We start from the raw sequence: 26,464 nt of genomic DNA on the forward strand, positions 1-26,464 counted from the left end.
GTTTTTTGGACCCTTTAAGAATTAAGAAAGAAAAAACTGTGGCTTTGTCTTGACTCTTTGTCTTGACTCAGCAGAGACAAACCTTGTGGTCTTTCACCACTGGATGGCACATGGTCTGCTGATCCCGGCACTGGCTCTCTGGGCTTCGGAGCCTAGTCTGTGGTCCCAATCTCTCTCCTTTCAAAGGGGAAGCTCTGACAGACACGCTCCAGCCTGCGCCTGCCACCCTTGTGAATACCCTTTAACAACTTCCCCATTCCTACTAGTCATAGTATTTTTCTTTCTTTCCTGTACTTGGTCCAAAGTCTCTTATTCAAGTAGTCCTTGGTTTATTTCAAGTGTCTAGTCCTCTCTTCAGTTCCAATTCCAATTGGTTCTGGATGGAGGTGTGTGTCAAATCATCCTACTCTGCCATCATCTTGCCCCTTGGGTGGGTATCATTTAATCTGTTGAATAGAACAAAAGGCAGAGGAAAGAGGAATTTATCCCTTCTTCCCTTGTGACTGCTTAAGCTAGATATCTCATCTCATCTCCTCTTCCCTGCCCTTGGACTGGGATTTATACCACTGCTCCCCTGGTTCTAAGGCCTTTGGACTTGTGCTGAATTACACTACTGGCTTTCCTTGTCTCCAGTTTGCCTATGGGGTTTTCCAGCTTCCATAACCATGTAAGCAGACTCCTCATAATAAATCTCCATGTATCTATAGATATCTATCTATATACATATATCTTCATATAGAGAAATGTTCTATATCTATATAGCCTATTGTTTCTGTTTCTCTGGAGAACCTGACTATTACAATTTCTAAAGCACTTCCTAATTCTGGATGTTTTAAAGAACTTCATACACATTATTTTGTTTAAATTAATTTTGTCCTATGAGGTGGATACTATTATTATCACCTCCATTTTACAGATGAAGAAACTGAAGAACAGAGCTGTGAAGTAAATTCAATATTTACACAGATAGGTGATAAAACAAAAGTTTGCCCAGGTAGTTAGCCCCTAGACCGCATCACTAACTGTTGTGTCTTTTCTTATAGAAGGTACCTCATAAATATTTGTTGAATTGAACTGAAATTGTTGAATTTGCCATGTTGTTTGGCTTAGAAAGAAAATAGCTCTTTTGTATTATGAAATATAAATTGCAAGCCCTCCCCACCCTGCCCCAGGTTATAAGAAGTAACCACAGTCAAAATTCCCCCATTCTCCTGAGGCTTTGATTATCTTAAGACAACTCTAGTCTGTATAATTACTTTACTATCATTAGCATACATAGTTGAATATTTATTAGTAAAGTTAATATATTTAAATTTGTTCAAAATTAAGCTGACCACTAATAGCTCTGCTTATCAGAGACTTATATGTTATTTTAAAGCTTAAGAACATTTTAATGACCAATAAAATTACTCTCTAGGTCGTAGCAGTTTTCAGATTTTGATATTATAGCTGAAGATACTGTGAATCATTCTGAAATTTCCAACCACTCACCATTGACTTCTGAATTGCCTGGTTGATCTTTACACTTGATAAAAGTAATAAATAGAAATTCCCCAAAGGTAAGTTAGATGAGGAGGGACCCCAATAAAACTGAATTATCTTCTGGAGGGCAGGCCTCCACCACTAGGTGAGTGTTCTGGGAACCCATCTGTATCTATGTGCCAGCTGGTGGTGTTGTGAGAGGCTCTGTTCAGCTTCAGTGAATATTTTGTTTTTTGAAGGCTTTTTCAATGTGTTTACCCATTTCAGGATAGATGATTTACAAGCATACCTGCCCACACTGTACTGAATGTTCAGCAGTTTTTGACCAAATACAGCATGACCCTTGTGCCCTACCCTCCCTAACCACCCCATCTTGTATTGAGTAATGTTTTTTGTTTCCCTGGATGAAAGAAATCCTCAGAGAGAAACATTTTTCTGATGTGAAAGAGGTGAAACAAAAAACAGGAGAAGCACTAAAAGACATCAAAATCCACGAGTTGTGAAAACTGTTTTGAGCAGTGAAAAAAATGCCTTGATCGGTGTATTGCATCAAATGGAGAGTACTTTGAAGGTGAATGAAGTCTAAGCATGTGAGAGTAAAATGTACAATTTTTTATAAATAAATTCCAGGGTATTTTTTTTTTTGCCTCCCTCCTATACAGGGCAGGTATACTTAATACAGTTGGGTGTACATTTAAGACATGGATTGCTCTAGAATGAAAAACTACTGAACTATGTTTATATGGATTTATTTGATTATAAGTCTATGTATTTATTTATTTTTATATATTTTATTGATAATGCTATTATGGTTGTCCCATTTTTTTCTCCCCTTTATGCCCCTCCACCCTGCACTGCCCCTCCCCTCAGCACCCCACCCCCCTTAGTTCATGCCCATGGGTCGAACATATAAGTTCTTTGACTTCCCCATTTTTTATACTATTCTTAACCTCCCCCGGCCTATTTTGTACCTACTATGTTTATGCTGCTTATTCCCTGTACCTTTTCCCCCATTCTTCCCCTTCACCTTCCCCTCTGGTCTCCGTTTCTAGGATTCTGTTCCTGCTCTAGTTGTTTTCTCAGTTTGTTTTGTTTTTTTTAGGTTCAGCTGTTGATAGTTGTGAGTTTGTTGTCATTTTACTGTTAATAGTTTTTGATCTTCTTCTTCTTCTTCTTAGATAATTTCCTATAATAGGGGCTTGGTGATGATGAAATCCTTTAACTTGACCTTATCTAGGAAGCACTTTTTCTGCCCTTCCATTCGAAATGATAGCTTTGCTGGATAGAGTAATCTTGGATGTAGGTCCTTGCTATTCATGACTTTGAATACTTCTTTCCAGCTCCTTCTTGTCTGCAAGGTTTCTTTTGAGAAATCAGCTGCGTCTTATGGGAACTCCTTTGTAGGTAACTGTCTCCTTTTCTCTTGCTGCTTTTAAGATTCTCTATCTTTAATCTTGGATAATGCAATTATGATGTGCTTTGGTGTGTGCTTCCTTGGGTCCAACTTCATTGGGACTCTCTGAACTCCCTGGTTCTCCTGGAAGTCAATTTCCTTGGTCAGATTGGCAAAGTTCTCCTTCATTATTTTTTCAAAGAAGTTTTCAATTTTTGCTCTTCCTCTTTTCCCTCCGGCACCCCTATGATTTGGATGTTGGAACATTTAAAGCTGTCCTGGAGGTTCCTAAGCCTCTCCTTATTTTTTTGAGTTCTTGTTTCTTCATTCTGTTCTAGTTGAATGTTTATCTCTTCCTTCTGCTCCCAATCATTGATTTGAGTCCTGGTTTCCTTCCCTTTACTGTTGGTTCCCAGTAATTTTTTCTTTATTTCACTTTATGTAGCCTTCACTTTTTCCTCTATTTTGTAACCATACTCAACCAATTCAGTGAGCATCCAGATTACCAGTGTTTTGAACTGTGCATCAGATAGGTTGGCTGTTTGTTCATTATTTAGTTCTATTTTTGGAGCTTTGATCTCTTCTTTCATTTGGGCCATATTTCTTTGTCTGATTGTTCCTGTTACATTGGAAGGAGTGGAGCCTTAGTTATTCACCAGGGCAGGGCAACCCAGGTTGCTGTGTTGTGACACTGTGTTGGGGAGGAGTCTGAGAGGGAACAATGCTGCCTGCTTGGCTCTCAGCCAGCTTTCAGTCACATCTCCCACTACCCACAAGCAAACTGGGCCCTTCTAGTGCTGATTCCCTGGTGGATGAGATTGTGTACATTCTAGGACCCTGTGGGTCTCTCCAATGCACTCTCCTGTGAGGATGGGAGTTTCTCCTACCACCACAACCTACACAGGTTTTTACCTCCAGAAGTTTTGAGGCTTTCTTTTTCCACTCTGGAACCTTGGATTGTGCAGTCCGTCTTGTTCCCCAGCTGTTCCTCAGTTTATCTGCACACAAATGTGGGACCATCCGGTCCTCCAGCCACCGTCTTGCCGCGCATCCTCTCCACTCCAGCTACCCATCTCCACCCCTCCTGCCAGTCTGGATGAATGTTTCTTCTCTAGCTCCTTGGTTGTTGGACTTCTATACAGTTTGATTTTCTAGCATTTTGGTTATTTTTCATTTTTAAATTTGTTGTTGTCCTTTTTGTTGTGCAAGGAGGCAAAACGTATCTACCTTCATCTCTATCTTGGCCAGAAGTCCTGATTATAAGTTTATGTATTTACCTAACATTGAGGGAAGGGATCAAAAGATTTACCCATTGTTAAGTTGATTATAATAATGGTATCATTAAGTGTTTCCCTATATAAATAGATTTTTTATCGTTTCCAAAAAATGTTGATCTGTTTCTATTTTATTTACATAATATATCTTTATAAAGACATGTTTAGTTATGCATTTCTACCTCTAAGATATCATAGAACAGTAGGCCTTTGAATAGATTTCTGACCATTTGGAGATTAAACATCAATTAAGACTGTTTATCCAAACTCAGACTATTCCATTGAACAATTCTTAACTATGTGTCGAAATGGGAGAACTGCCAAAAAAAAAAAAAAGACAGTGATTGTAAGATGTTATGGCTACTCTATACAGATATAAAACAATATATTCTGAACTGTTAGGATGAAGAGGATAATACTCTTGAATCATGCATTTCAAATATCTTTAAATATACTCACAGCACTGTGTAGTTGGCATTGGTTGAGCTTTCAATATAGGTAGATCCATGCTGAAATTGGGGTGACTCTAACATACACTTTGGGGATATTTTGTGACTTTTAAAAAATCAAACTACATGTTATTTTATCTGGATAACTATATTTACTCTGAAAATTTTATGCATTTTTATCATTTCTTTAAATTCAATTGACTAAACATTGTAAAATTCCAATTTTGTGCTGGGGAATGTGCTTTGTGCTATGAAGATACAAAGATAATTAGACATGAACCGCATCTTTAGGAGTTTAATCAAGGGAGCAGACAGGCAAAACCTAATCATGAAATATATATGTGCCAAAAAGGAGGTACAAAGTCAAGTAAGAACAAAGAAGAAGCAGAGAGTAATTCTTCTGATTGAGTGAAGACCGGGTGCCTTCAGGAAAGTAGCAGCATTTGAAATAGACATAGATCTTTATATGGGAAGAGGTGGTGGTGCGGGCTCCTCATGAATATGATATCTTTTCATATGAACTCTGAAAACATTCTAGAGATGAGGAGGGGACACATGGTATGCAGATTACTAATAGTCTGAACTATTTTTACTTGCATGACCTCGTTATTTATATCATCTACTACTTGGCTTCTTTCTATGACTTCTTTAAATCACAGTAAATAGATTTTGTTTTACTTGCTTACTAATGTCTCTAAGCCTCCTCTTCTGATATTAAAAAAAAAATGAAGGTGAAGCACTTAGTATCACAGAAACAGCCTGCCATTATTAAGTCACAGTCTAGGCTTTATTCTCCTACCAAGGGCTGGCTTGCCATTACTTGTAGACATGACTCAATAATGCAGGGGTGACTTTTAGTTTATGTGTTAGCACAATGGGAGTGGCTCAAATTGGAGTCCCACAGCTTGAGGTATTCATGTATTGAGACCTGAAGTGGAAATAGCTCCAGCTTCCAAATCCCAGATTATTTCCTTGAAACTCCCAACTCCTAACTGGCTGCAATGTACTAGTGAGTCAGAGGATGAAATGTATTGGAGGTGGAATACACTTTGGCACTGAAAGAGGGACTCATTTTGACCATATCCAGTTTTCTCTTTGTGCTGACAATGTGCTATATTTATGGTATTTTACTTCAGCTGCTTTTCAACATGGCCTTTACCAAGTTGTAGCATCTACACCATTTCTTACTTAGCCCAAGGAGCCCAACAATTCTATTTCACCTACAGCTAACCTAAAACTACAAATACCCATTAGGTTATGACAGTACTAATTTAATTTCTGGTGATTGAGAAACTCTGGGTATAAAAACTGAAATGGTTTCTAGAGAGTTGGCAAGATGCAGCTGGATTCTTTGATTTCGGTCACTGCCATCTCCCTGGCCCCTTAATCCTCACAGTTTCAGGTCCATAAAGGCTCTTTGGGGATTTTTCTGTACAAGTTGTTTGGTTAGAATTATGTTTTTAAATGTGTCATATAAACGGACATTACATTATAAAAACAACTGTTTCCATGGCAAAATAAGGAGGGTTCAGGATTACAGTCATTATACTTTTTTCCATTGTAATACTTTACTAAAAATGATTTTTATCACTAGAAGCAAATTTTGTAACTGCCATCTAAGAAGAATACTTTGGTTCATTAAAATTAACAAAACACATATCTGGATGCTTTCTTATTCATCCTTCATAACACTTCCCAAAGTCCTTCGGTTTTCTTGGTCATCTTTGAATGCGAACTTACAATTCTGCTTATTGCTCAATTCAACATAAGCAAAGATAAAAAGTAGAATAAAAGAAGTTGCTCACAAAGCAACCCAGAGTCTATATATATACACATATATATATACATATATATATATATGGCTACTCAGGTAGAGCTAGATCCAGATGGGGAAAACCATAGCATTCAAATCTTGGTATGCATAAGAATCATTAAGCTATTTGTCAAACATGTAGATTTCTAGCGTCATCCTAATGTATACAGTATGGCGGATTTGAGTAGCACATAGGAATCTGCATTTTTATTTTTAACAACTACCCCAGATACTTCTGGTACAGTTGGTTTGCAGAACACTTGAAGGAAAAAAATGTCTACTCAAAAAAATGTCATGCAAAAGTGTCTACTCATAATTAATCAGCCCCTTTATATTTAGTTGGAGTTTTTTATTCATTAATGCTATAGGAGAATAGCAATGTTGTCTTTTGTGACTTGTAACATAGATCTAAATCTGCAGTTGAGAAAAACACTTAAATGCCCACAGCATCCTACGATTTGTCCTTTCAATGACTTTATGAACCATACAAAGCTGTATGAAGATTTCCAATAAGCTGTAGACTGCACTTTAAGAATCACTTTCCACAGCTGTCTTAAAATTATGGAAGAATGCCCAGAAGCTGATATTTAACAACCATGGAAATATATCTACTTGAAATCTTACAAGTAAAAACAACTTTGGGAGGCCAGTTCCCACTTCAGTATTTGGCACTGGATTAAAGTTTCACATCCACATTGGAGATCCACATTCAAAGGCAGACACTTTGGTATTCACATTAATTTCATTCACCTAAAAATAACAGCTAAAGAATGTGCAGCTGATGTTGATCCCTGGCGGCATTCAGTTTGTTTTGCTTCGTCTTGGCTGTGCCCATTATCACGTCTACAGCCTTTGGACAGCCTTTGGACATACTTAGAGGAGCCGCCCAGACTACAATCTAATTACAGAGAAGTATAAAAACAAAAATCTCTGCAAGCAAATACTGAACTATTCTCAAGTGCATAAAATATGTAATTGCTCAAATTTCAAAGTAGCAAGTGAGTAAGCAAATACATATAAAATTATAAAATGATGTGGCCTCAGGTGATTTCTATGTTTTATTTTTATGTTCTCAAATTTTTTATTGCAGTCTAATTGACATACAATAAACTGCACAAATTTAGGATATATAATTTTATGTTTTGACATATGTGTACACCTGTGACACTACCACTGCTATTACAGTAATGAACACATCCATCATTTCCATGCGCCCTTTTGTAATCTTTTCCTCTCTTCCTTGTCCTCTACTTCTCTGTTCATCCTTAAGCAATAACTAGTCTTTTTTTCTGTTCGTACACAGTAGTTTATATTTCCTAAAATTTTATATGAATAAAACCTTACAATATATTCTTTTTTTTCGTTTGACTTCTTTTAATCAGCAATGCTTGTCATATGGTTTACTTTTACATGTTATAAACCCTGCACTACATTTTTAAATTTTTGTTTTAACAACTGTCAGCTAGAAATTTAAATAAGAAAATAGTATAATTTACAAATATTCAGATTTTTAAAATTTTCCGAGTCTCCCTGTTTGACCCATAGATTATTTAGTACTGTGTTGTTTAGTTTCCAAGTGTTTGAAGATATTTCTATCATTTTTCTGTTACTGATTTTTACTTTTATTCCACTGTAGTTGTAGAGTGCATGCTGCATGATTTCAGTTCCTTTACATTTATGGATCAGCTTATGGTTTACTTGGTATATAAGGTCTGTCTGGAAAAGTCCAGCCATTGTTAATATAATAAGAAATGTTTATGCGGCATTGATGTAAACTGGCAGCCAGGCAGGGTGGACTGGAATGTGGATGCATGAACAATTACCACTTCACTGTACTAGTGGGGGTTGTTAGACACAATAAAGTGAGCATGTGTACTGTGTGGCCATAGCATTCAAAATGACTGAGTGAGTGAAACAATGAATCTGTATCAAACTTTGTGTTAAGTTTGACCATTTATCCACAGAAACTATGCAGATGATTCAGAAGGCCACAGCTATGGGCAACTCATGATTAGCAGCTTCATCAAAACAACGCACGTGCTCATGCATCTTGCCTTGTGCAGAATTTTTTTTTGCAAAACATCCAATTACCCAGGTGACTCAGCTCCCTTGCAGCTCAGATTTGGCACCCTGCTACTTTTGGCTTTTCACAAAAGTAAAATCAACTTTGAAAAGGAACAGATTTAAGAGGCAAATATGACAGGGCAGCCTGTGGTGATTAGAACTGTGTAAGGTCCCAAGGTGCCTACTTTGAAGGGGACTGAGATGTCATTATCCTATGTACAATGTTTCTTGTATCTTCTTTAATAAATGTCTCCCTTTTCCATATTACATGGCTGGATACCTTCTGGACAGACCTTGTATATTCACGGACACTTGAAAAGCATATGTAATCTGTTCTTGTTGAATGTAGTGTTCTATACATGTTGATTAAATCCTTTTAGTTGAATTCTTCTACTTCCTTGCTCATTCTCTGTGTAACTTCTTTAATAATTGTTGAGTAAGTATGTTGATTTATTGTGGATTTGTCTAAAACTAAAAACTCATTTCAGTTTTATAGTTTTGTTTTATATGTTTTTCAGCCCTGTTGCTTGGTGTATACACATTTAAGATTCCTGTGTCTTCATGGCAGATTGATCCTTTTATCATTATATAATATTACTCTTTGGGGTTGGTGATTTCCTTTGCTTTGAAATGAACTTTATTTGATATTAATATAACCATTCTTTCTTTTTATTAATATTTGTATGATATATTTTTATATCCTTTTATTTCCAATTTATGTTGTTATATTTGTAGTAAGTTTCCTACAGGCAGCATATAGTTAGGTGATTTTTTAAAAAATCTACTCTGTAAATATCTGTCTTTTGATATATTTAGATTACTTAATGTAATTTTTTATTGTTAGGGCTTAAGTCTACCATTTTATATTTTGTGTTTTGTGGGTTCTTTGTTTCATTTTTCTGGTTTTTTCCCTTGACGTTCTGTGGCTTTCTTAGTATTTTCTCTTGATTTCTTTGTTTTTGAGTCCATTTCTTTGCCTGGCTTTTTTGGTGGTTGTTATATAGGTCTATTGTTATATCCATATTTTATTGCAGTTTACTGGTGTCATTTTTTCATTTAGAGTGAAGTATAGAAATCTTACGTCCCTTTATGCCCCTCTACCTTTCCCCATTTATAATTGTCTTAAATATTTCCTCCATATGCATTTAGTGCCACACTGGACAGTGTTATAATTTTTGCTTCAATCATGTAGCATATTTTAGAAAAATCAAGAATAGAAACAAACCTCTTGTATTTACCTATAGTTTTGCTTACTCTGTTTTTGATTCCTTCCTGATGTTCCAGCATCCTTCTTTTATCTTTCTTTTTGTTTGGTGAATTTCTCTTAGTCCTTCTTTTAGTGTAGGTCAGCTGGTGACAAATTATCTTAGTTTTTTTCTTCTGAAAATGCCTTGATTTTACCTTATTTCCTGTAGTATGTTTGTCCTGGGTATAGGGATTCTAGATTGACAAGTATTTTCTTTCAGCACTTGAAAATATTATGCCACTTCCTGCAGGTCCATGGTTTCTGATGTGAAATCTGCTGTCACTTGAATGGTTTCCCCTTCCAGTAGTTTTCTCTGAATGCTTTTGAGAATTTTTGTCTTTAGTTTTGTGAAGTTTAATTATAACAGGTCTTTCCTGGGATTGATTTTATCTTGTTTGGAGTTCACCCTTCTCCTTGAATGTCTGTTCATGTGCTTTGCTATCTTCAGCCATTATTTATTTTCTTTTGAGCACTTTTCTAGTCTTGCCTGCTTTCTCTTCTCTTTTTGGGACTCAATGACATGAATGTTATATATTTTTGTTATGCTCCTATAAATCAATGATATTCTCTTTATTTTTATTTTTCAGTCTATTTTCTCTCTGTTATTCAGACTGGGTAATTTCAATGGTCCTGTCCTGCAGTTCACTGATTATTTCATATGTCCCCTTCTGTTCTGCTGACTTCTAAAATTTCTATTCAATTATTCTTTATATCTTCTACTTCTGTCGAAACTTTATTTTTAGTGAGCCTTTCTTCATTTATTTCAAGTGTGTTCTTACTTCTTATTAGAAAAAGCATTTTTATTAGGGTTGCTTTAAAATTTTTGGGAAATAATTTTAAGATCTTTGTAATCTCGGTGTTGGCATTTACTGATTATCTTTTTCAATTCAGCTTAAGATTTCCGTGGTTCTTGGTATAATAAGTGATTTTCAATTGAAATCTAGATTTTTTTTTTTTGTATTATGTTATTGGACTCTGGATCTTATTTAAACTTTTGATTTCATGTATCTGTCTTTGACACCACTCAGGTACACTATTAGGGCTTCACAAAAGTGGGAACCTAGGCTCTCACTGGCCCTTTTACTGGCATGGATAGTGTGAAACTGCAGTTTTTATCTGTGATTCCTTGTTGGAGTAGAGAGTTTGTTGTCTAAAGTTTTCTGTCATGCTGTGCTTCTCCTTTCATGGTTCTTTGGCTTGAAAGAGGAGACTTTTGCTGAAGTTTTTTGTCTGCAGATGTTGCTATTTTTGGCCTGTGCAGTTGTTCAGCACCAAGTTTGGATATGTGAGGCTGAAAGAAAACCCAGGGAACTCATCACCATATTGTTCTTTGAGCCTTGACTCCCCTAGCTGGTGTTCCTTTTTTTTCTGCCTTCCACGATTTTCTTATGTTTGCTTTATACATCATGTACATGGTTTTTGTCTTTCTTCTTTTTTTTTTCCAGTTGTACTTAGCAGAAAGGAGAAGTACAGGGAAAAATGTATAGGGAAAAAATCTGGGTCAGTTTTTATTGCTTTCTTTTAATTATTATGAGTCATATTTTTCTGCTTTTGTATTCCTGATTTTTATTGGATGGCAGACTTTGTGATTTTCATTTTGTTGGTTGCTAGATATTTTGTATTTTTATAGATATTCTTGAACTTTGTTCTGGGACTCATTTAAGTTACTTGGAAACAACTTCAGCCTTTGGATCTTGCTTTTAAGATATTTTAGGCAGGGCCAGAACATGTTAAGTCTAGGATTAATTATTCCTTACTATTGAAGAAAGACCCTTTTGTGTCACTCTACCCAATGCCCCATAAATCTTGACTTTTTTTCCATTCTGGCTCATGGGAACAGGCACCATTCCCAATCTTGTGTAAGTGCTGGGTACTGTTTCCTCTTATTCTTTTGGGTGTTCCTTTCCCCAGCCTTGGTCAGCTTCTTCACATCTGTGTATAGACAGTGTTCAGTGTAATAGTCCTGGGGCTCTCTGTCGATTTCCAAAGTTCTGTCTCTATGCTCCTCTCCTCTATCTGGGTCTCTGACTTGTAAGCCCTAGATGCTTTGGTTTCCCTGGCCTCTTAGCTCTATATCCACAACTCAAGGATAGGGAGTTAAGCAACCTGCTCAAGGTCATACAGACAGCAAGGGGCAGCTCCAACATTCAGATAGAAATATCTTGGCTTCAGCATGTGGGATCTTATTCATTGTCTATTACTGCTCCTACCTCAGGGAGCCTCTAGCCAGGGCAATTCAGGAAGTCAAGCCTGACCACCAGTATTTTTCAAGGCAAAAGGCCTCTCGGGGACTCAGTTAATCTTCACTAGGAGGCACTCTTTGTGCTACAGTGATCTAAGGATATGTGTGTACTTGGCTTGGATCCTAGGTAGACATGACTACCTAGGTAGGCATTATGGAAACTCCTGCATTTTCTTCAGATATATGTCAGGCTGCTTGGGGGCCAGTTCTATCTGAACTTGAGTCTGGTGTCATCTGAGTTTTATGTTTAGCATGCCAGATTACCTAGTAGTTGTCTAACATGGACATTAGATTTTTTTTTTAGGATAGTTTTCATTGTATCCATATTTGAAAGTTGGCTTCTTACTGCCTTTGCTGAAGCCCTGTTTGTTATTATTGATGTCCCAAGGTGCCTTAGGCTCTTCTAGATTCTTCAAATCCAATTTGTGGTTGTAGAAGTTGTGCCCTGTAGAGAACTCATGAGTAAGTGGGTAATTGGGGGCTGGAATTGAGTCTGTGTCCCACTCCCCAAATTCTGTGGTTGTCCACCCTAATGCATGACATTAGAACTATATCTGCTTAGATGCAGGAGTGCCTTGTTGTAATTCATATACAGGAGGCCCATGGGCCTACATGTGGTCCTGAATCAATGGTTTTCTAACGCTATTACAGATTGAACTGTGTCCCCTATGAAGTTCAAAATGTTGAAGCCCCAAACAAAATGTGACTGTGTTTGTAGATAGGGCTTTTATGGAGATAATTAAGGTCAACTGAAATGGAACTTAAAATTATAGAGCTGGTGTCCTTTAAGGCAGAGGAAGGGACATCAGAAATCTCTCTCTCCTTCTCTCTCTCTTTCCCTTTCCTTTTCTTTCTCTCTCTCTCTCTCTCTCTCTCACTCCCTTTCTCTCCCTCTCGCTCTCTCGGCAGGTACAGAGGAAAGGCCATGTGAGGACACAGCAAGAAGGTCATTATCTACAAGCCAGGAAGAGTGTTCTCACCAGAAACCTAATTTGCCAGCACCTTGATGACGGATTTCTAGCATCAGTGCCCTGGGAAAATAAATGCTTGTTTTTAAGTCACCTAGGCTGTGCTATTTTTTTTTTATGGCAGCCAGAGGAGACTAATACACTCTTGCTACCATATGGAGGCAAGGTGGAATGGCCCTCAAAGGGATTCCCTAAAATATCTATAGCCTGAGCACCTAGCACATATAAACCTGGCATGCTGAGACTGCTCTTAAAATTATCCAGACTCTCCCTTATTAACACATTGTGCTAGTTATTTAAGCTCTTTTTATGTCTCCTTTTATTCTGATTTTCTCAAAAATCTAAATAAACATCATGGAGGTTCTTACATATCATATTTCTAGAGGTCTATCTTCTGCATAAAGCTCTAGTATTATGCCTAATCCACATGTAATATTACACATTATTAGTTACTGAAGAGAGAGGTAGAGAAAATGTGGACACAGTTAAAATCAATTTACCTTTAGAGGACTATTTGGATTTGCACTTAATATTAAGGGAAAAAGGAATTTAGAACCATCTTGCAACATTTAAAATAAGGTAACAGGGCATATGGTTCTTTTGTCATCTATGCTAACAAAACTTTATTTCGGACACTGGTTTTCATATCCACTATTTTGCCATAATTTCATCTTTACAACCTACTCTCTTTCATTTAATTCTGTTCTTTTAAAATTTATTCAACAAATATTTATTTTGTTTTGGTTCCTTCTTTCTGTCCTTCATAGGGCAAAAACACCTTTTTAGATCCCTTACATTAGGGAAATGTTAACCCTTTATTTTGTTCTCAAAGAACATATCATTTTGTCATGCAAATGCTAGAGTTTCTCACCAACTGTGGGTTTGTATATAAAGTCACACCTACCAGAAGTGTTGGATGATGTTAGAATATGTGATATGTGATTGGTGTTAAGCTTTCTTCATCTTTTTAAGGTAGAACTATAATTGTCTATTAACTATTTATTGTAGAATCCTCTCTGAGGTTCTTGAGAAAAATACAGATTTCTGGGCTGGTGAGAGGCCTGCAGGATCAAATAAGAGTCCAAGAATCACCAATCTGAAACTCAAATGCTGGGAAGGCAGGTGGCATTTCTTCACTGTTCCTGACTTCTCCTTAATACTGGGAACAATGTTATGCATAGGATAGTTGCTGAACAAATGTTTTTTTGTTTGAATTTTTTTATTACATTAATGTTAGATAAGGTAAGAGCTATTTTTGCTTTATGAATAAACAACTTTCTTTGTGTTCAGACTGAGTTTTAGAGGTTTGTTAACTTCCTCCTGCATAATTAGTGCTAAAAAAATATCCTTTACCAGCTTGCCATTATTGACAATGACAAAGAAATTTGCTTTTCAATAATACATTATCACAGTATGTGGAAGTGTCTGGAGGGCGGGGGAGCAAACCGTTTTCTATTCCAGACAACAATGCCTTGCCATAACCTTGACATGATGCACATTAATTTTACATTATACCCAGGAGCCAGGGAGAAAATTAAAGCTTCTGTTATTATCTACCCAAAAGGGCTGATAACCTTCTGGCAGAAGGCTCAGGCATGCCAAAGCTGTGCCTATCTCATTTATCTCATTATGATCTATTAACCAGAATGCCAGCACTTCTTCTGAAAATCCCTGACATATCCACCACTCTGGCTTCCACTTTAATCAGCATTTAGTTAACCTGTGTTTAGAAAATGTTTCAATAAGATCAGAACTATGAAATCTATCTTAGACTCTGTGATTTTTTTTACACAATACTTCATCTCTAGATTTAATTTTAACCTAGGAAGTATTGGGAGATTGAGAAACAGCAGTGACTGGACTTCTAAAACTAAATGAGTCAACTTCATGAAATAGAAAAAAATGAGTACCCCATGCTTCATTGATTCACCAGCCAAAGTGCCTGTAGTTAAAATGAAGTAAAATAGACAATTTTGACACTCAAATAAAGCCTATATATTTGCTGAAAAATAGTAACACATACATGGTAAAGGGAAAATAGTTAATATTTTCCAAGAACTGAATCAAAATAATTAGCAGTTAAGAAGATTGTAGCATTCTGCAGTTTTCCACTAATTATTCAAATTATAAGGCTTTATTGGAATATCTGTTGGTAAAAGTCCAGTGTGATGTGTCAAAGATTTCTGAATGGACCATAACACAGTGCTAAGAAACTAATGATTTCTCAGAATAAAAAGGAAGTAAAAAAAATTGATATTAAAAAAACATATTTATCTATTCTTTCCAGTTTCCAGAGTTAACATATTATAACAACATTCCTATTGTTTAGGTTTTTTTTTTTTGGTTGGATGTTTCTATTATAAACATGTACTGAATTATTTTGTAATCCATCCAGAGACAACACATTATCAACATGACAGAAGTTGGGGCCAAATCTGTATGCACTTAGCCTGTGAACAGACAGAATGACTCCACCAAGAGACACAGAGATGGTCAACCCCTCAAAATGCATTTTATCTTTTGTAAGTTCTAAGAGACACTTCTTAAAATAGAATTATTCTTCATGAAATAGAGTTCTTCTTCTTTACTTTTTTTTAACTAATGAGGTTGTTTGTGTGTATATTGGATGTGCCAGATGGAAAGGTTTACTCATTAGAGGCAGCTGTTTTAGCAAATTACCTCACTACAGCATAATGACAGAGTTAAAACAGACTATTGAAGAAAATCCTTTTTCTTCCCAGTGAGATCATGAAAACTAGAAACAATTTCAATGAGATTTTTGATTTACTTTGGAAATGGCTCAGTTGGACACATGGGTGATACGATGAGGTATTTTTTGTTCATATTTCATTCAATATTTATATATAAGAGTGTAAATATAGGATATAGATTTACAATTTGATTTCTTTTTCAACTAATGGATTCATTATCTTTGGCGGATGATCTCATTAGTTCCTTAAGTATGAATGATTCTACTGGGGAAGATTTCTCCCTTTACAATATCCCATTTAAAATATATGTGTGCCTTGCACATAATCATAGATCTCCCTTTCATGTTGGAGCCTCACAATTATAGTGTTACTCTTGAGATTCTTATAAGATCACCCACTCAGGGTTTCCTCGCCTAGCAAAAATCCCTTTTAGTTCTTCAGATAAAATTTTCTTAAAAGGATGCAATTATACTGGATTTTCACTGTTGCCCATAGAATTGTAACAAGGATATAGAAATAGTATCTCTATGTATATATAGGATTTTAAAAATTATAAAGTGTTTATGTGTGTGTATCCTGATTTTATTCTCATAATAACCTTGTAAAGTAATTATTCCTGTCTAACAGAGGTGGAAATTCCAAGGTCAGTTATGTTTGATGATTCAGTAGGTCAAAGAAGCTCTTAGGTGGTGAAACCTCTCTAGATAATTTTCAACAATGATCAATATCAAATGTTATCTCAAGGCATCCAATTAGAGCTCTAATATCAGGAAACATCGACTTCATTTAAAAATTTTTTTCTTTTATAGATTCCAGAGAGAGGGGAAGAGAGGGAGGAAGAGAGAGACAGAAACATTGATGTGAGAGAGAAACAGCAATTGGTTGCTTCCTGTATGTGCCCCTACTGGGGACTGAAACCACAACCTTTTAGTGCATCACGTGAGTGCCAACCAACTGAACCACACCAGCCAGGGCCACTTCGCTTTTTTTAATAGCAAACATCCATATGCACATTATTGCTACGAGCACCGTGATATGATGAAGTTGGAGAATTCCCTAGTATGTGTGTAAATTTGTATGATTATGGTCCATTTTGTTTTCCATAACACCTTGTGGGTGTTTATGACAAATATCACACAGCTTAGTGAAAGGGTTGAAACCAGCGTGCCGTAACTGAACATCAGGCATCACAGGGTTTATCCCCATGGTTTTTAGCATTGCATCTTGGCTATGAGAATACAAATTGTCATTCAGCCTTCCTTACTTTTCCCGAGCTCAATTATTGTTGTAAAAATTTAGACTCTAAATCTAGTTACCTTCTAGGATTGCATTTAGTAGAATTAAATTTAATAAATCTTATTTTATGAGGAATCAAGTTTATGTGCTCTCTCTACATGTATAGAAGCTTCCTTCTTGCCTCCTATAGAAATACATATGTATATGTGTGTGTATATATACAATATATATATATATGCATTTATTTGTAACAACCAGAATACTACTAGCTGAGGGTATTAAAATTGTTATCCTCTGACTCCTTCTCTTTAGCTTGTTAAAATGCATGTTTCTTTTTTATTATTTATGTTTTAAATTGTTGTTCAAGTACAGTTGTCTCCATCTGCCCCACTCCCCGTGCGCCCCCTACCCTCACCTCCCACCTTCAATCCTGCCCTGCTTTGGCTTTGTCCATGTGCTCTTTATTCATGTTCTTTGATGACCCTTCCCATCTCTCTCCACAATTAACCTTCCTTCCCCCCTGGTTACTGACTCCTTCTTAATGGACTTTAATATTTGGGCTCCCCTCCAAAGAAATGATGAGTTTTCTCCAGAAAAATGTGGAAATCCTGCCTGAGCAGGCTATCCAGGGCATCAGCATATCAATAGGGAACACTGCTTCACTAAACCTGAAGAAGCAATGGAGGTGGAACAACATCAAATGAGTCTCCCACAAGGCACAAAAGTTCCCTGAAAATCAGGATGAGTTACGTCGGGAGATTCTCACTTACTCCTGAATGACTCTTAATGCTATGTCTTTCTTCCCATGGTTTCACATTCTCTTAAAATATAAGAGAGCTGTCAGAGCCCACGGTCCTGGGTCAGGAGCCATTCCCGTGGTCATGGTTATCAGTTATGGCAGTGGGACAAGAGGGAAAGACGACTTCCAGAGCCAATAGTCACCAGGTTTAAAAAAGCAAGGATTACCTCTGCCCCGGCTAGCAAATTCTACTGCTGGGACTATGAGAATTTCAGGAGACTCCACATTCATTCACAACTTATAGTTTCTAAGAAAAAATTCAAAATGCAAGGCAGCTGTACTTTTGATGCACCAAACATTTCATGTTTTCTTAATTATCTTTATTATTCAGAACAAAGGGGGTCCATTCTTCTGGTCTCAAATTTCTTTGAAGTGTCTTGCATGTGAAGGACATAGCTGGGGGCACACTTTTGGAGATTTTTAGCTGTGTTTGGTTCTGGGTGTCACATTAAGACACAAATTAGAAAAACTGGAGGAGTAAAATAATAGTCACAGGGAATTCTGACATGATGGACAAGTTAATGAAGAGTTTTCAGAGACTAGAGGCAAAGGGGCTGTAGTTGATTTATGTTCAACCTACACAGAATGAATGTCTACTAGTCTAGTTTGTGCTTCTTTATTAACAAAATTATTCAAAGCAATTATCTGAGTCCATAATCAAATCTAGTCTATTTTTGAATATTCAGAAAAGTTTCTTCCTGAATAATGCATAGATTCTCTTATTCTTTTCTTTTTTTTCTGAGAGAATCCAATGCACCTCAACTTTTTTTTCTTGCTTATTCATTTTAGTTTAGTATAAGTTTTCCTTAGTTTCTTTTCTACACTGGTTCACTATCTTCTTTCAATTTTGTCATCGACAAATTCAACTACTTCTCACCTCATCCATCTTCTAGGTTGTTAATAAGTATACTGAAGAAAAGTGGTCTAGTATTGATTGATCTCAAGGGAGTTTTCCTATTAATCACTTCAGTCTTAAGGTTAGCTTAAGGTATTAATACTCTTTGTGTCCCCCCCATTAGCTCTTCTTTATTCTATGTGCATATTTTAAATATTCACACTATAAGTGTTTAATTTTACTATATTTCCAGTATTTCTCATCAACAATTGTTTAGCACTTCCATAATTTTCATGGATCTTGTGAAACTATGCCTGTGTATAATGAGGGGTTTGGACTGGATAACTTTCTTACTCTAGTAGTCTATGATCTATCTTTGTCCCAACTAGAAACCAAACAAGTGTCAAGGTCTGTCACAGAGAAGAATAATTAGCACATTCATTAACTTAGGTCCTGTTAACACATCTCGTGTTAACTCTAATTACTAATAGATTTCAACTGATCTGTACTGTCTGTAAGTGATTATTAGTAAATGATAATATGTTTGATTTGGCATATATCATACATACTGAAAATTAATCCCTAGTCAACTTCCATATAACTACTGATAAAAGACTGAATGAAGGTTCTAAACTTATACAAATGATAGTGACATAAGAACATGAAATTACAGCATTTGTTGTTGCTATTTTAGATGTCAGAATGTGGGACTTATATGTAATACTTCACTTTTTAAAAGTTTTTATTAAAGTGTCTCAATTTTTCATTTTTTAAGAATCTATACACCTCAGTATCAATAACAAAAATTATAGACTGGCCAGATACATATATTAGCAAAAAAATTAAAACCAGTTTTCCTTATCAGTTCCAGAGATAATATATACATTTATGCTAGTGCATGAAATTATTTTGTTACCAGATATGGCACAGTTGGGTTTCTCTCATGGCAATGCCATGTGTTTCCCCTGTACAAAGGCCCCTGCTTGCTGAGTTCTGATGTGACATGCGGTGCAAACCAACAAACCATGTCTCCCTGGCCAAGGAAGTAAGGGTCTCTTAGCTCACTTTCCCAGGCAAATCACAGTGACTGCCAAATTCAAAATCATTCTTCCCCTCCCCTCTGCAACATAGTGATTTTTAGAAGGGAGACCCTTGCCCTGCATGTGTTTGCATCTCTGACTTGACTATAGCCTGCAGATTATTCTAGATACTAACAATATCATCTTAGAGAGTTACTAGGAGTAATAAAGCACTTTCTCTGTCCTGGTTTGCTCATTTCATGACAATAGCTGGCTGAGCCCTATAAATACACTGTTACAATGTCATTAGTGTTTGTTGTAAAATTGATAATAATAAACATCAAGTATTGATGCCTATGGGCAAAGTGCTTCTATACATTATTGCAATATTCCTAACAACAACCTTATAAGGAAAGTATTGTTTTTCTCATTACTTGATGGAGGATACAGTGAAGCACAGGAATGCTTAATAACTTGCTCAAAGTCTGAAAGTTCGTCCTTGGTGGGGCTGGGCCTGAACATTCTAGCCTATTTGATCCTAATGTATGTTCTTGACTCTCCACCAAGCCATGTGGGACTTTTAGAAAAAATCCTCTCAAAGCTGACCTTGCACACTCACTTATCTGGCATGCACAGATGTCTGAGAATTCTCACCAGGGATCTTACCCTGGAGCCCTGCTCAATAACCCTCCCCTGATCTCTCCCGCCAGTAGCCAATTACCTGGGAATAATCGCCAGACCTGGACCTTGTCTTTAATTGCTCCATCTCCCCCAGTTACCCTCTATTCCCCACTGTACACACACTGTGCAAAATTTCAGTCCACTTGCATTTTAGACCCTGGGTAGCTCAATCCAATGCTCAATTCACTTAGCTCTCTTTGTTCCCCTCCCCCCACACACAACGCACCTGCACCCTCTGCTGTGTGCATATGTTCATTTAATTAATAATCTTTATTTTTTAGAGCAGTTTTAGGTTTACTGCAAAATTGAGCAGAAAGTACAGAGCGTTCCCATATACCCTTTGTCCCACACACCACCTTCTTTTTTTTGAAGCTAAGATAATGCAACTTTCCTCATGGGCTCCTGGTACGTGAAATGCTACTTCTCAATTGAACCACCGTAGCACAATGCAATAAAGAATACATAACAATGGCTGTTGAACTGTACATTACTATTCTAATCATACATTTTATTGGCAGCCGTATACCTCTTAAAGCCAGCATTTTATTAGCCTCCTTTGCCTTATAGAAACCCTGCTGCTGTGACAGCGGGTAGCAGTAAAGCTAATGGCCTTTTCCCAATTCCTTCCTCAATTCAGAGCAAGAAAGAAAGAGAGACAGAAAAATCACACAGTCATTTCCAGCCATTTGTGTTAAAATACAAAGAAAACAAGGCACTTTCAAAAATGGTGTGCTGGCCAGCCTCCATTAATATTTATTTTGGCATTAATATTGATAGGAAAGTACTTTGTTTCTAGGCTTTGTATCCTCCCCCAACGTCCTCACGTTCCATGTTTTGAAGCTGGTGGCCATTAGCTCGCTTCTTCCTCTGTACCCAGCACCTCTGAGAGGCTTGGCGGGCCTCCAGCTCACTTACGCTTAAATGGACACTCAAGCTCCGACGGACACACAGCTAAATAGAGGCCAATAATTCAATACAGTATGACTGTACTGGGGCTGCTAGTAAATCCATCAAGCAGTAAATATCATCTGAAGCCAATGCAAGCTTTTATCTTTCCAATTTTTTTGTATGTCTGAGCGAAGCCCAGGCATTCAGCGAATCATGTAATTTATTCTGCAGTGCTGAGCTTGGGCTGTCTCAGACATCATATTGACTTTTTTTTTTCCCCCATCTGTCAGGGGCAGTCAGCAGCTCTGCTATTGTAAGAGCGCATCGCATTACATCTATTTATTTATTTATTTATTTCTGCTGCTTCTTTGTAGAATGATTGGGCAAGAACACATTATATCAGATCAACGAATACTAAGAAAAGCATCTGAACATCATTACGACAGCATGTTAAACATTTGTCCTATCCAGTTTGTTAAATCAGCAAATGTATTTCCAGCAAATGCTTGTAATTGTTCATAAAGGGCTCCCTACTGCAGGGCTTTATTAAGCTGAAAATATGGCCTGTTATTTTTTCCAGCTCTTTAGGTCAGCAGTGATGCCAATATTGTAAATAATGCTAAACAGCTGTTGTATCGACTTGCTGTGTGTATGTGCACAGCCGCACACCTAGCTGTATCTTTGAATGTTGCACACATATTTTTTGCATATGTGTAGGCTGATATGACATAAAGTGCCGTATATTTTCTTGGCAAAGTTAATGGAGTGATTAGGTTAACGATCAGGTTAATGATCAGGTTATGGCTTACAGTGGTTAGAAAATCTGTTTCCTAATCAATCAGAGGTTAGACTGAGAATAAAGCTCTTTTAGTTACTGTTACTGTTTTACTGAAAACATAAAAAGTATATACCCTAAACTTGAACATTGTTTAGGACTCTCTTGGTCTTCCTTTTTTGTAACCCACAAACTGAAAAGAGACAAGATCTCTTTACAGTGGAATCTGAGATTGCTAAGGACAGCTCTAGCCAGCTGTACATAGAATGATTGGGTGAGGATACCTCAAATACAGCCTGCTTCCCCCTGCAGATATTTCCCAAAGCTGCCAGTGCATTCTCAAAAGCCAATTGTTTTGCTTCTAAGATTCAGCTTGATTTTTAGTTGATTGAATCTGGATTACATTACAGAAAAGTATTTTAAAAATAAGTTTCATGATCTCCTCTAAATAATTATACATTATAAATATACTTTCTAGAAACACCAATGCAGAATGTACAAATGGGACAGTGCCCTAGAATCAGCTATATTATTTGCCCAGCTTCTGAAAAAGAGTGTTTGAAACAAAAAGAACAGACCTTTTTATATATGGCTATAAGTGAGGCAATTCATATTTTTAAAAGCAGCAGAATCAACATTGTTTTGAGAAACTGGCTCCTCCATATGTATGATCAGATTTTCAGAAGGATAACATTTCATTCCTCTGGAAGGCTTTGCATTCTTTGAAAAGATGCTCATGGGTTGTACTTGAGAGGAAATATCTCTCCATGGACTGATGGTGAAAAATGACTTTGTATTTCATGCTCCATTATTAGTGTCACTACCTCAGAAAATATCAAATTGGTTTCTACTGCCACATCCAAGCAGAAGAATCTGGGTAAACATGAGTCTTATTCTGAGATTGGATAAAGTCATTGCTCACATCCTGGCCTATATCATTAGAAACATCCTTTCTCCCCCCATGGCAGACAGAATCAGTGCCTATGTTCATCTCCCATTTGTTAACCTCCAGTTAGAAAGTCCCACACAGTACATGTTGCTTTTAGTATTCCAAAGCCAGGCACACTGTCTTTCCAAAGAAACACATTAAAAAGGCAACTCACCGAGCCGTTTTCTAACACCTGAGAGCAATTAATGTAAGCAGAGACAGGAAACATCATCAATTATTTAAAATAAAATGAATATGTAATGCTGACCTTTTCCAACTGCCATCAGTTTTATACTTACACCTGAGTAAACTCAGGGGAACACAAAACCCACAAGGCTCTTGCCACTGCAGTGCAGCCAGGCAGGCGCGGGCCACAGGGAGAGCCGCCTGGTGGGCTGCATGCAGCGCAGGGGGTAGTGCAGAGGCTCGCCACACCTGACGAGGCTGTGGGCACCTCCGGCTCGCTGAACGCATAGCCCCCCTGGAGCCAGCAGCTTCATATAGGATCGATCCCTGCCCACCAGCTTTCCCAACAATTTCACTTCTTTTGTTTATTTTATAGTCCTACCATCTTAAGGGAGAGGGTTAACATTTCTGTTTTCATATATTTTTGAATATATATGTATATATACATGTATTCTATTATATGTATTTATTCATATAAAGTTATCAGGGTTTTTTTTTTCTTTTTTATAATTAGCCTTCTCTATCCTGGAAAAAAAATAGGAAGTGGTAAATGTGGGCCATGATTATTTGGGAAGTCCAAAGAGATGTGTTTATATAGCCGCAACAGGCATTGCTGGAATCAAATGAATTGTCTTCTTTCCGAACAGAGGGTCTTTCTGCAAGTAGGGGAACCTAGAGATTCTCTGTGGGCACTGTCACTGACTAGAAATGGGGGAAGGATAAATCACAGGAACACAGAGTTTATTACCTAATGTAATTGCTGTGCATGACATATGGCATGAGCCAGGATTTGGCAGAGCAAAGCCTATTAGAAGACAAAGTACAAAAAGTCCTTTGTGACTGTTCACGCTAAACAAGGCTCGAAGTGCTGATGTCTGTTCCCCCCTGTATGAGTGACCGGTATTAGTGACTCCAAGAAAACTCACGGAAGGCCTCATGCTGAATGACACAAACTTCCGACTGGGTCATCTTCTTATGATCCTCCTACAGATATTCTGAGACTTGGACTAATAATAGCGTTGGTTGCAAGCCTGTCATGACTTCAGAGGCAAAGTTGATTATTATCCATTTACCACAGACCTACTTCTTGGGCTATTATTAAGAATCTTTTTTAAAATTTTCTATAAAAAAGCTATTTTTTTTTAGGAGGTCACCCACTCACATTGGCGTAGAGCCTAACCACAAACAGGTTTCATTTGAGAGGCAAAACAAACAAACAAAACTCCCTCCCCCCTAAAAACAAGGGGAATCATTTGCTAATGCAAATTACAGATAAACAGGAATAAGTTTTTAATGTTATTTTCATAATCCTATGGCCAAAAAAGGGCTTTGTTCCTTTTAACATGGCATTATACATCTTAAACTTTAATGTGAACAAATGGCTTAGGAGGAGAGCTATCCTGAAGAATGTTTTCTCCACTGCCTTCTTTATCACCACCGTATCAGATTTCCCGTCTCACATTTGCTAGGTTTTAGAAATCCATGCTAAAAGGCAGAGCTGGGATGGGGTAAACAAAATTCACAGACAATACAAAAATATGTTTCCACCCAGAAATTCCTGGTTAATAAGCCATCTGTGCAATCAAAGGGACAGGGATATTTACCACTGCAATTGTATGAATTCCCTTTTGCTTTAGATGGAAGCACAGTTTCCAGGTAAGTGATAGACTCTTAAGTATCATAAATCCAGTTATTTCAGTGACATATATATGTCAGTGTTCATAACTGGGCATGAATGGTTTAAAAAACCACAAATCAAAACTTTAAGTTATTGTGGTTGGGAATAAAAAGTAGCAAAGGAACCATAGTTTAAATATGTTATAAATAAAGTATTATAAAGTTTATGATTCTGGGAAATTGAGGACTTTTAGGATAAACAACTAGGAAGTTATATCCTTATCCAAAATCCAGAGTTTCATAGAGAATTTTCTCAAAGCTCCTGTGTCACTCCAAATTGCTGAGCTCAGAGGTCATGAAACTAGAGAGAAGGACATCTCCCTGGTCATGGAATCTCAGCCAGAATTTTAAGGGACATATTACATAAAAACTCAGCTTTTTAAATGCTATCACTGCAGAAATCTCTGCAGAAACCACCACCCAAAAACAAAATCTGAAACTGTGACCATGAGTCCGTTTAGAACAACTGTACACAAAGAGACAGTATTCTTTGCCATCTTAGCCTTCCCAGTGTAGAGCACATGCCTGGAAGGCAGGTGGTGTGGGTCAGAAGCTGATGGTGAGTGGATGGCAGACTGCACGGGTGTGGGATAAGCATGCCCCTCAGTCACAGAGGGAAGAATCTTTTCCATAATCAGAAGGTGTTACAAAAAAATCTTTTGCCAACCGAGCAGAAGCTTAGCTTGGTCTTAGTGTCAGCGGAAGTAAGACCGGGCAGTGTGTGGGTGGGGTGACGGGGCTACCAGGGACAAGGGCCAGTATCATTTGCTTGACATTGTGGAGCATAAAACAGGACACCATCCTTTGTATTGCCGTTAGAGTTGAGCTTTCAATGGTATTTCATTTTGCTTTGTGATATTTTCCTTCCCATAGTCTGACGTCACATCTGTATATTTATTTCATTTTTGTTTGATTTTGGAAAAAATAATGCTGTTACACTTGGAAAGGTATCCCAGCCTCTCCAACTATATTTCTGTCTAAGAAATTTTATCCTTGAAAAGTATTCTGGTTGGCAAAATCAACTTAACAAGATCAAGGTCTCTTAGAGAATTAGTGGAGTGAGGGAAAACAAAAGCACATATAAAGGTCCTGCAAGGCATCCAATTCCAAAATCAAACAGCACTGGGAATCTTCCACTCTCCTTCAGCTGTTCAGGAACTGTGGCACTGTGGTTCTATCATCTGTGTTCCCTTTTACCATATTTTGCCATGTGTAATGCACTCCCATGTTTTTTGCCCAAACTTTGAGAAAAAAAATCTTTTGTTTTAATTCTTTAATTCAGTTAATTCATATTTAGAAACGAAACCAGTTATCATATTCCAGGGCATTATTTTGTATACAGAGATCATTATTCCTTTCTAGAGTTACACTTTTAATGCATAGGCATAAATAAAAGAATTAAAAACATTTATATATATATGGAATTAGTACTACTCATGTATAATGTACATCCTTGTTTTTCTCTCAAAACTTTGGGCAAATAAATGTGCATTATAAACAGCAAAATATGGGGTATATTTTATAGAGGCTAAACCACTTCTCAAAGTGTTTGCAAATAGGATAACCTCAAGTAGCAACATTTTACTGGGTGGAAGATTGTCACATATTATTGGTAGTTGTGGCATATAAAGCTATGATATATTCACGCTTATATTAACTATCTTATAAGCTGATATAGTTCTCTTTTCAAGATGTAATTTAATCAATTTTAATTAATGATACTGTCTTTATAAAGCACTGAATTGAGGCTCCTTCTAGGCATTGCTATAGACTGCAAGATCTATCTCTATGTAGAAGT

The 26,464-nt window shown here is 37.0% G+C and overlaps 1 pseudogene; it reads right to left on the minus strand.

Moving 5' to 3' along the window:
• LOC129083528 (regulator of nonsense transcripts 1-like) overlaps window positions 1-23,277 on the minus strand; it is a 44,973-nt pseudogene extending 21,696 nt beyond the window's left edge.
• Between the last annotated feature and the right edge of the window lie 3,187 nt (window positions 23,278-26,464).

The sequence above is a fragment of the Pteronotus mesoamericanus genome, unplaced genomic scaffold (genome assembly GCF_021234165.1).
Source record: "Pteronotus mesoamericanus isolate MK-2021 breed Mesoamerican mustached bat unplaced genomic scaffold, CSHL_Meso_final scaffold_167, whole genome shotgun sequence".
In the NCBI taxonomy this organism is placed as follows: Eukaryota; Metazoa; Chordata; class Mammalia; order Chiroptera; family Mormoopidae; genus Pteronotus; species Pteronotus mesoamericanus.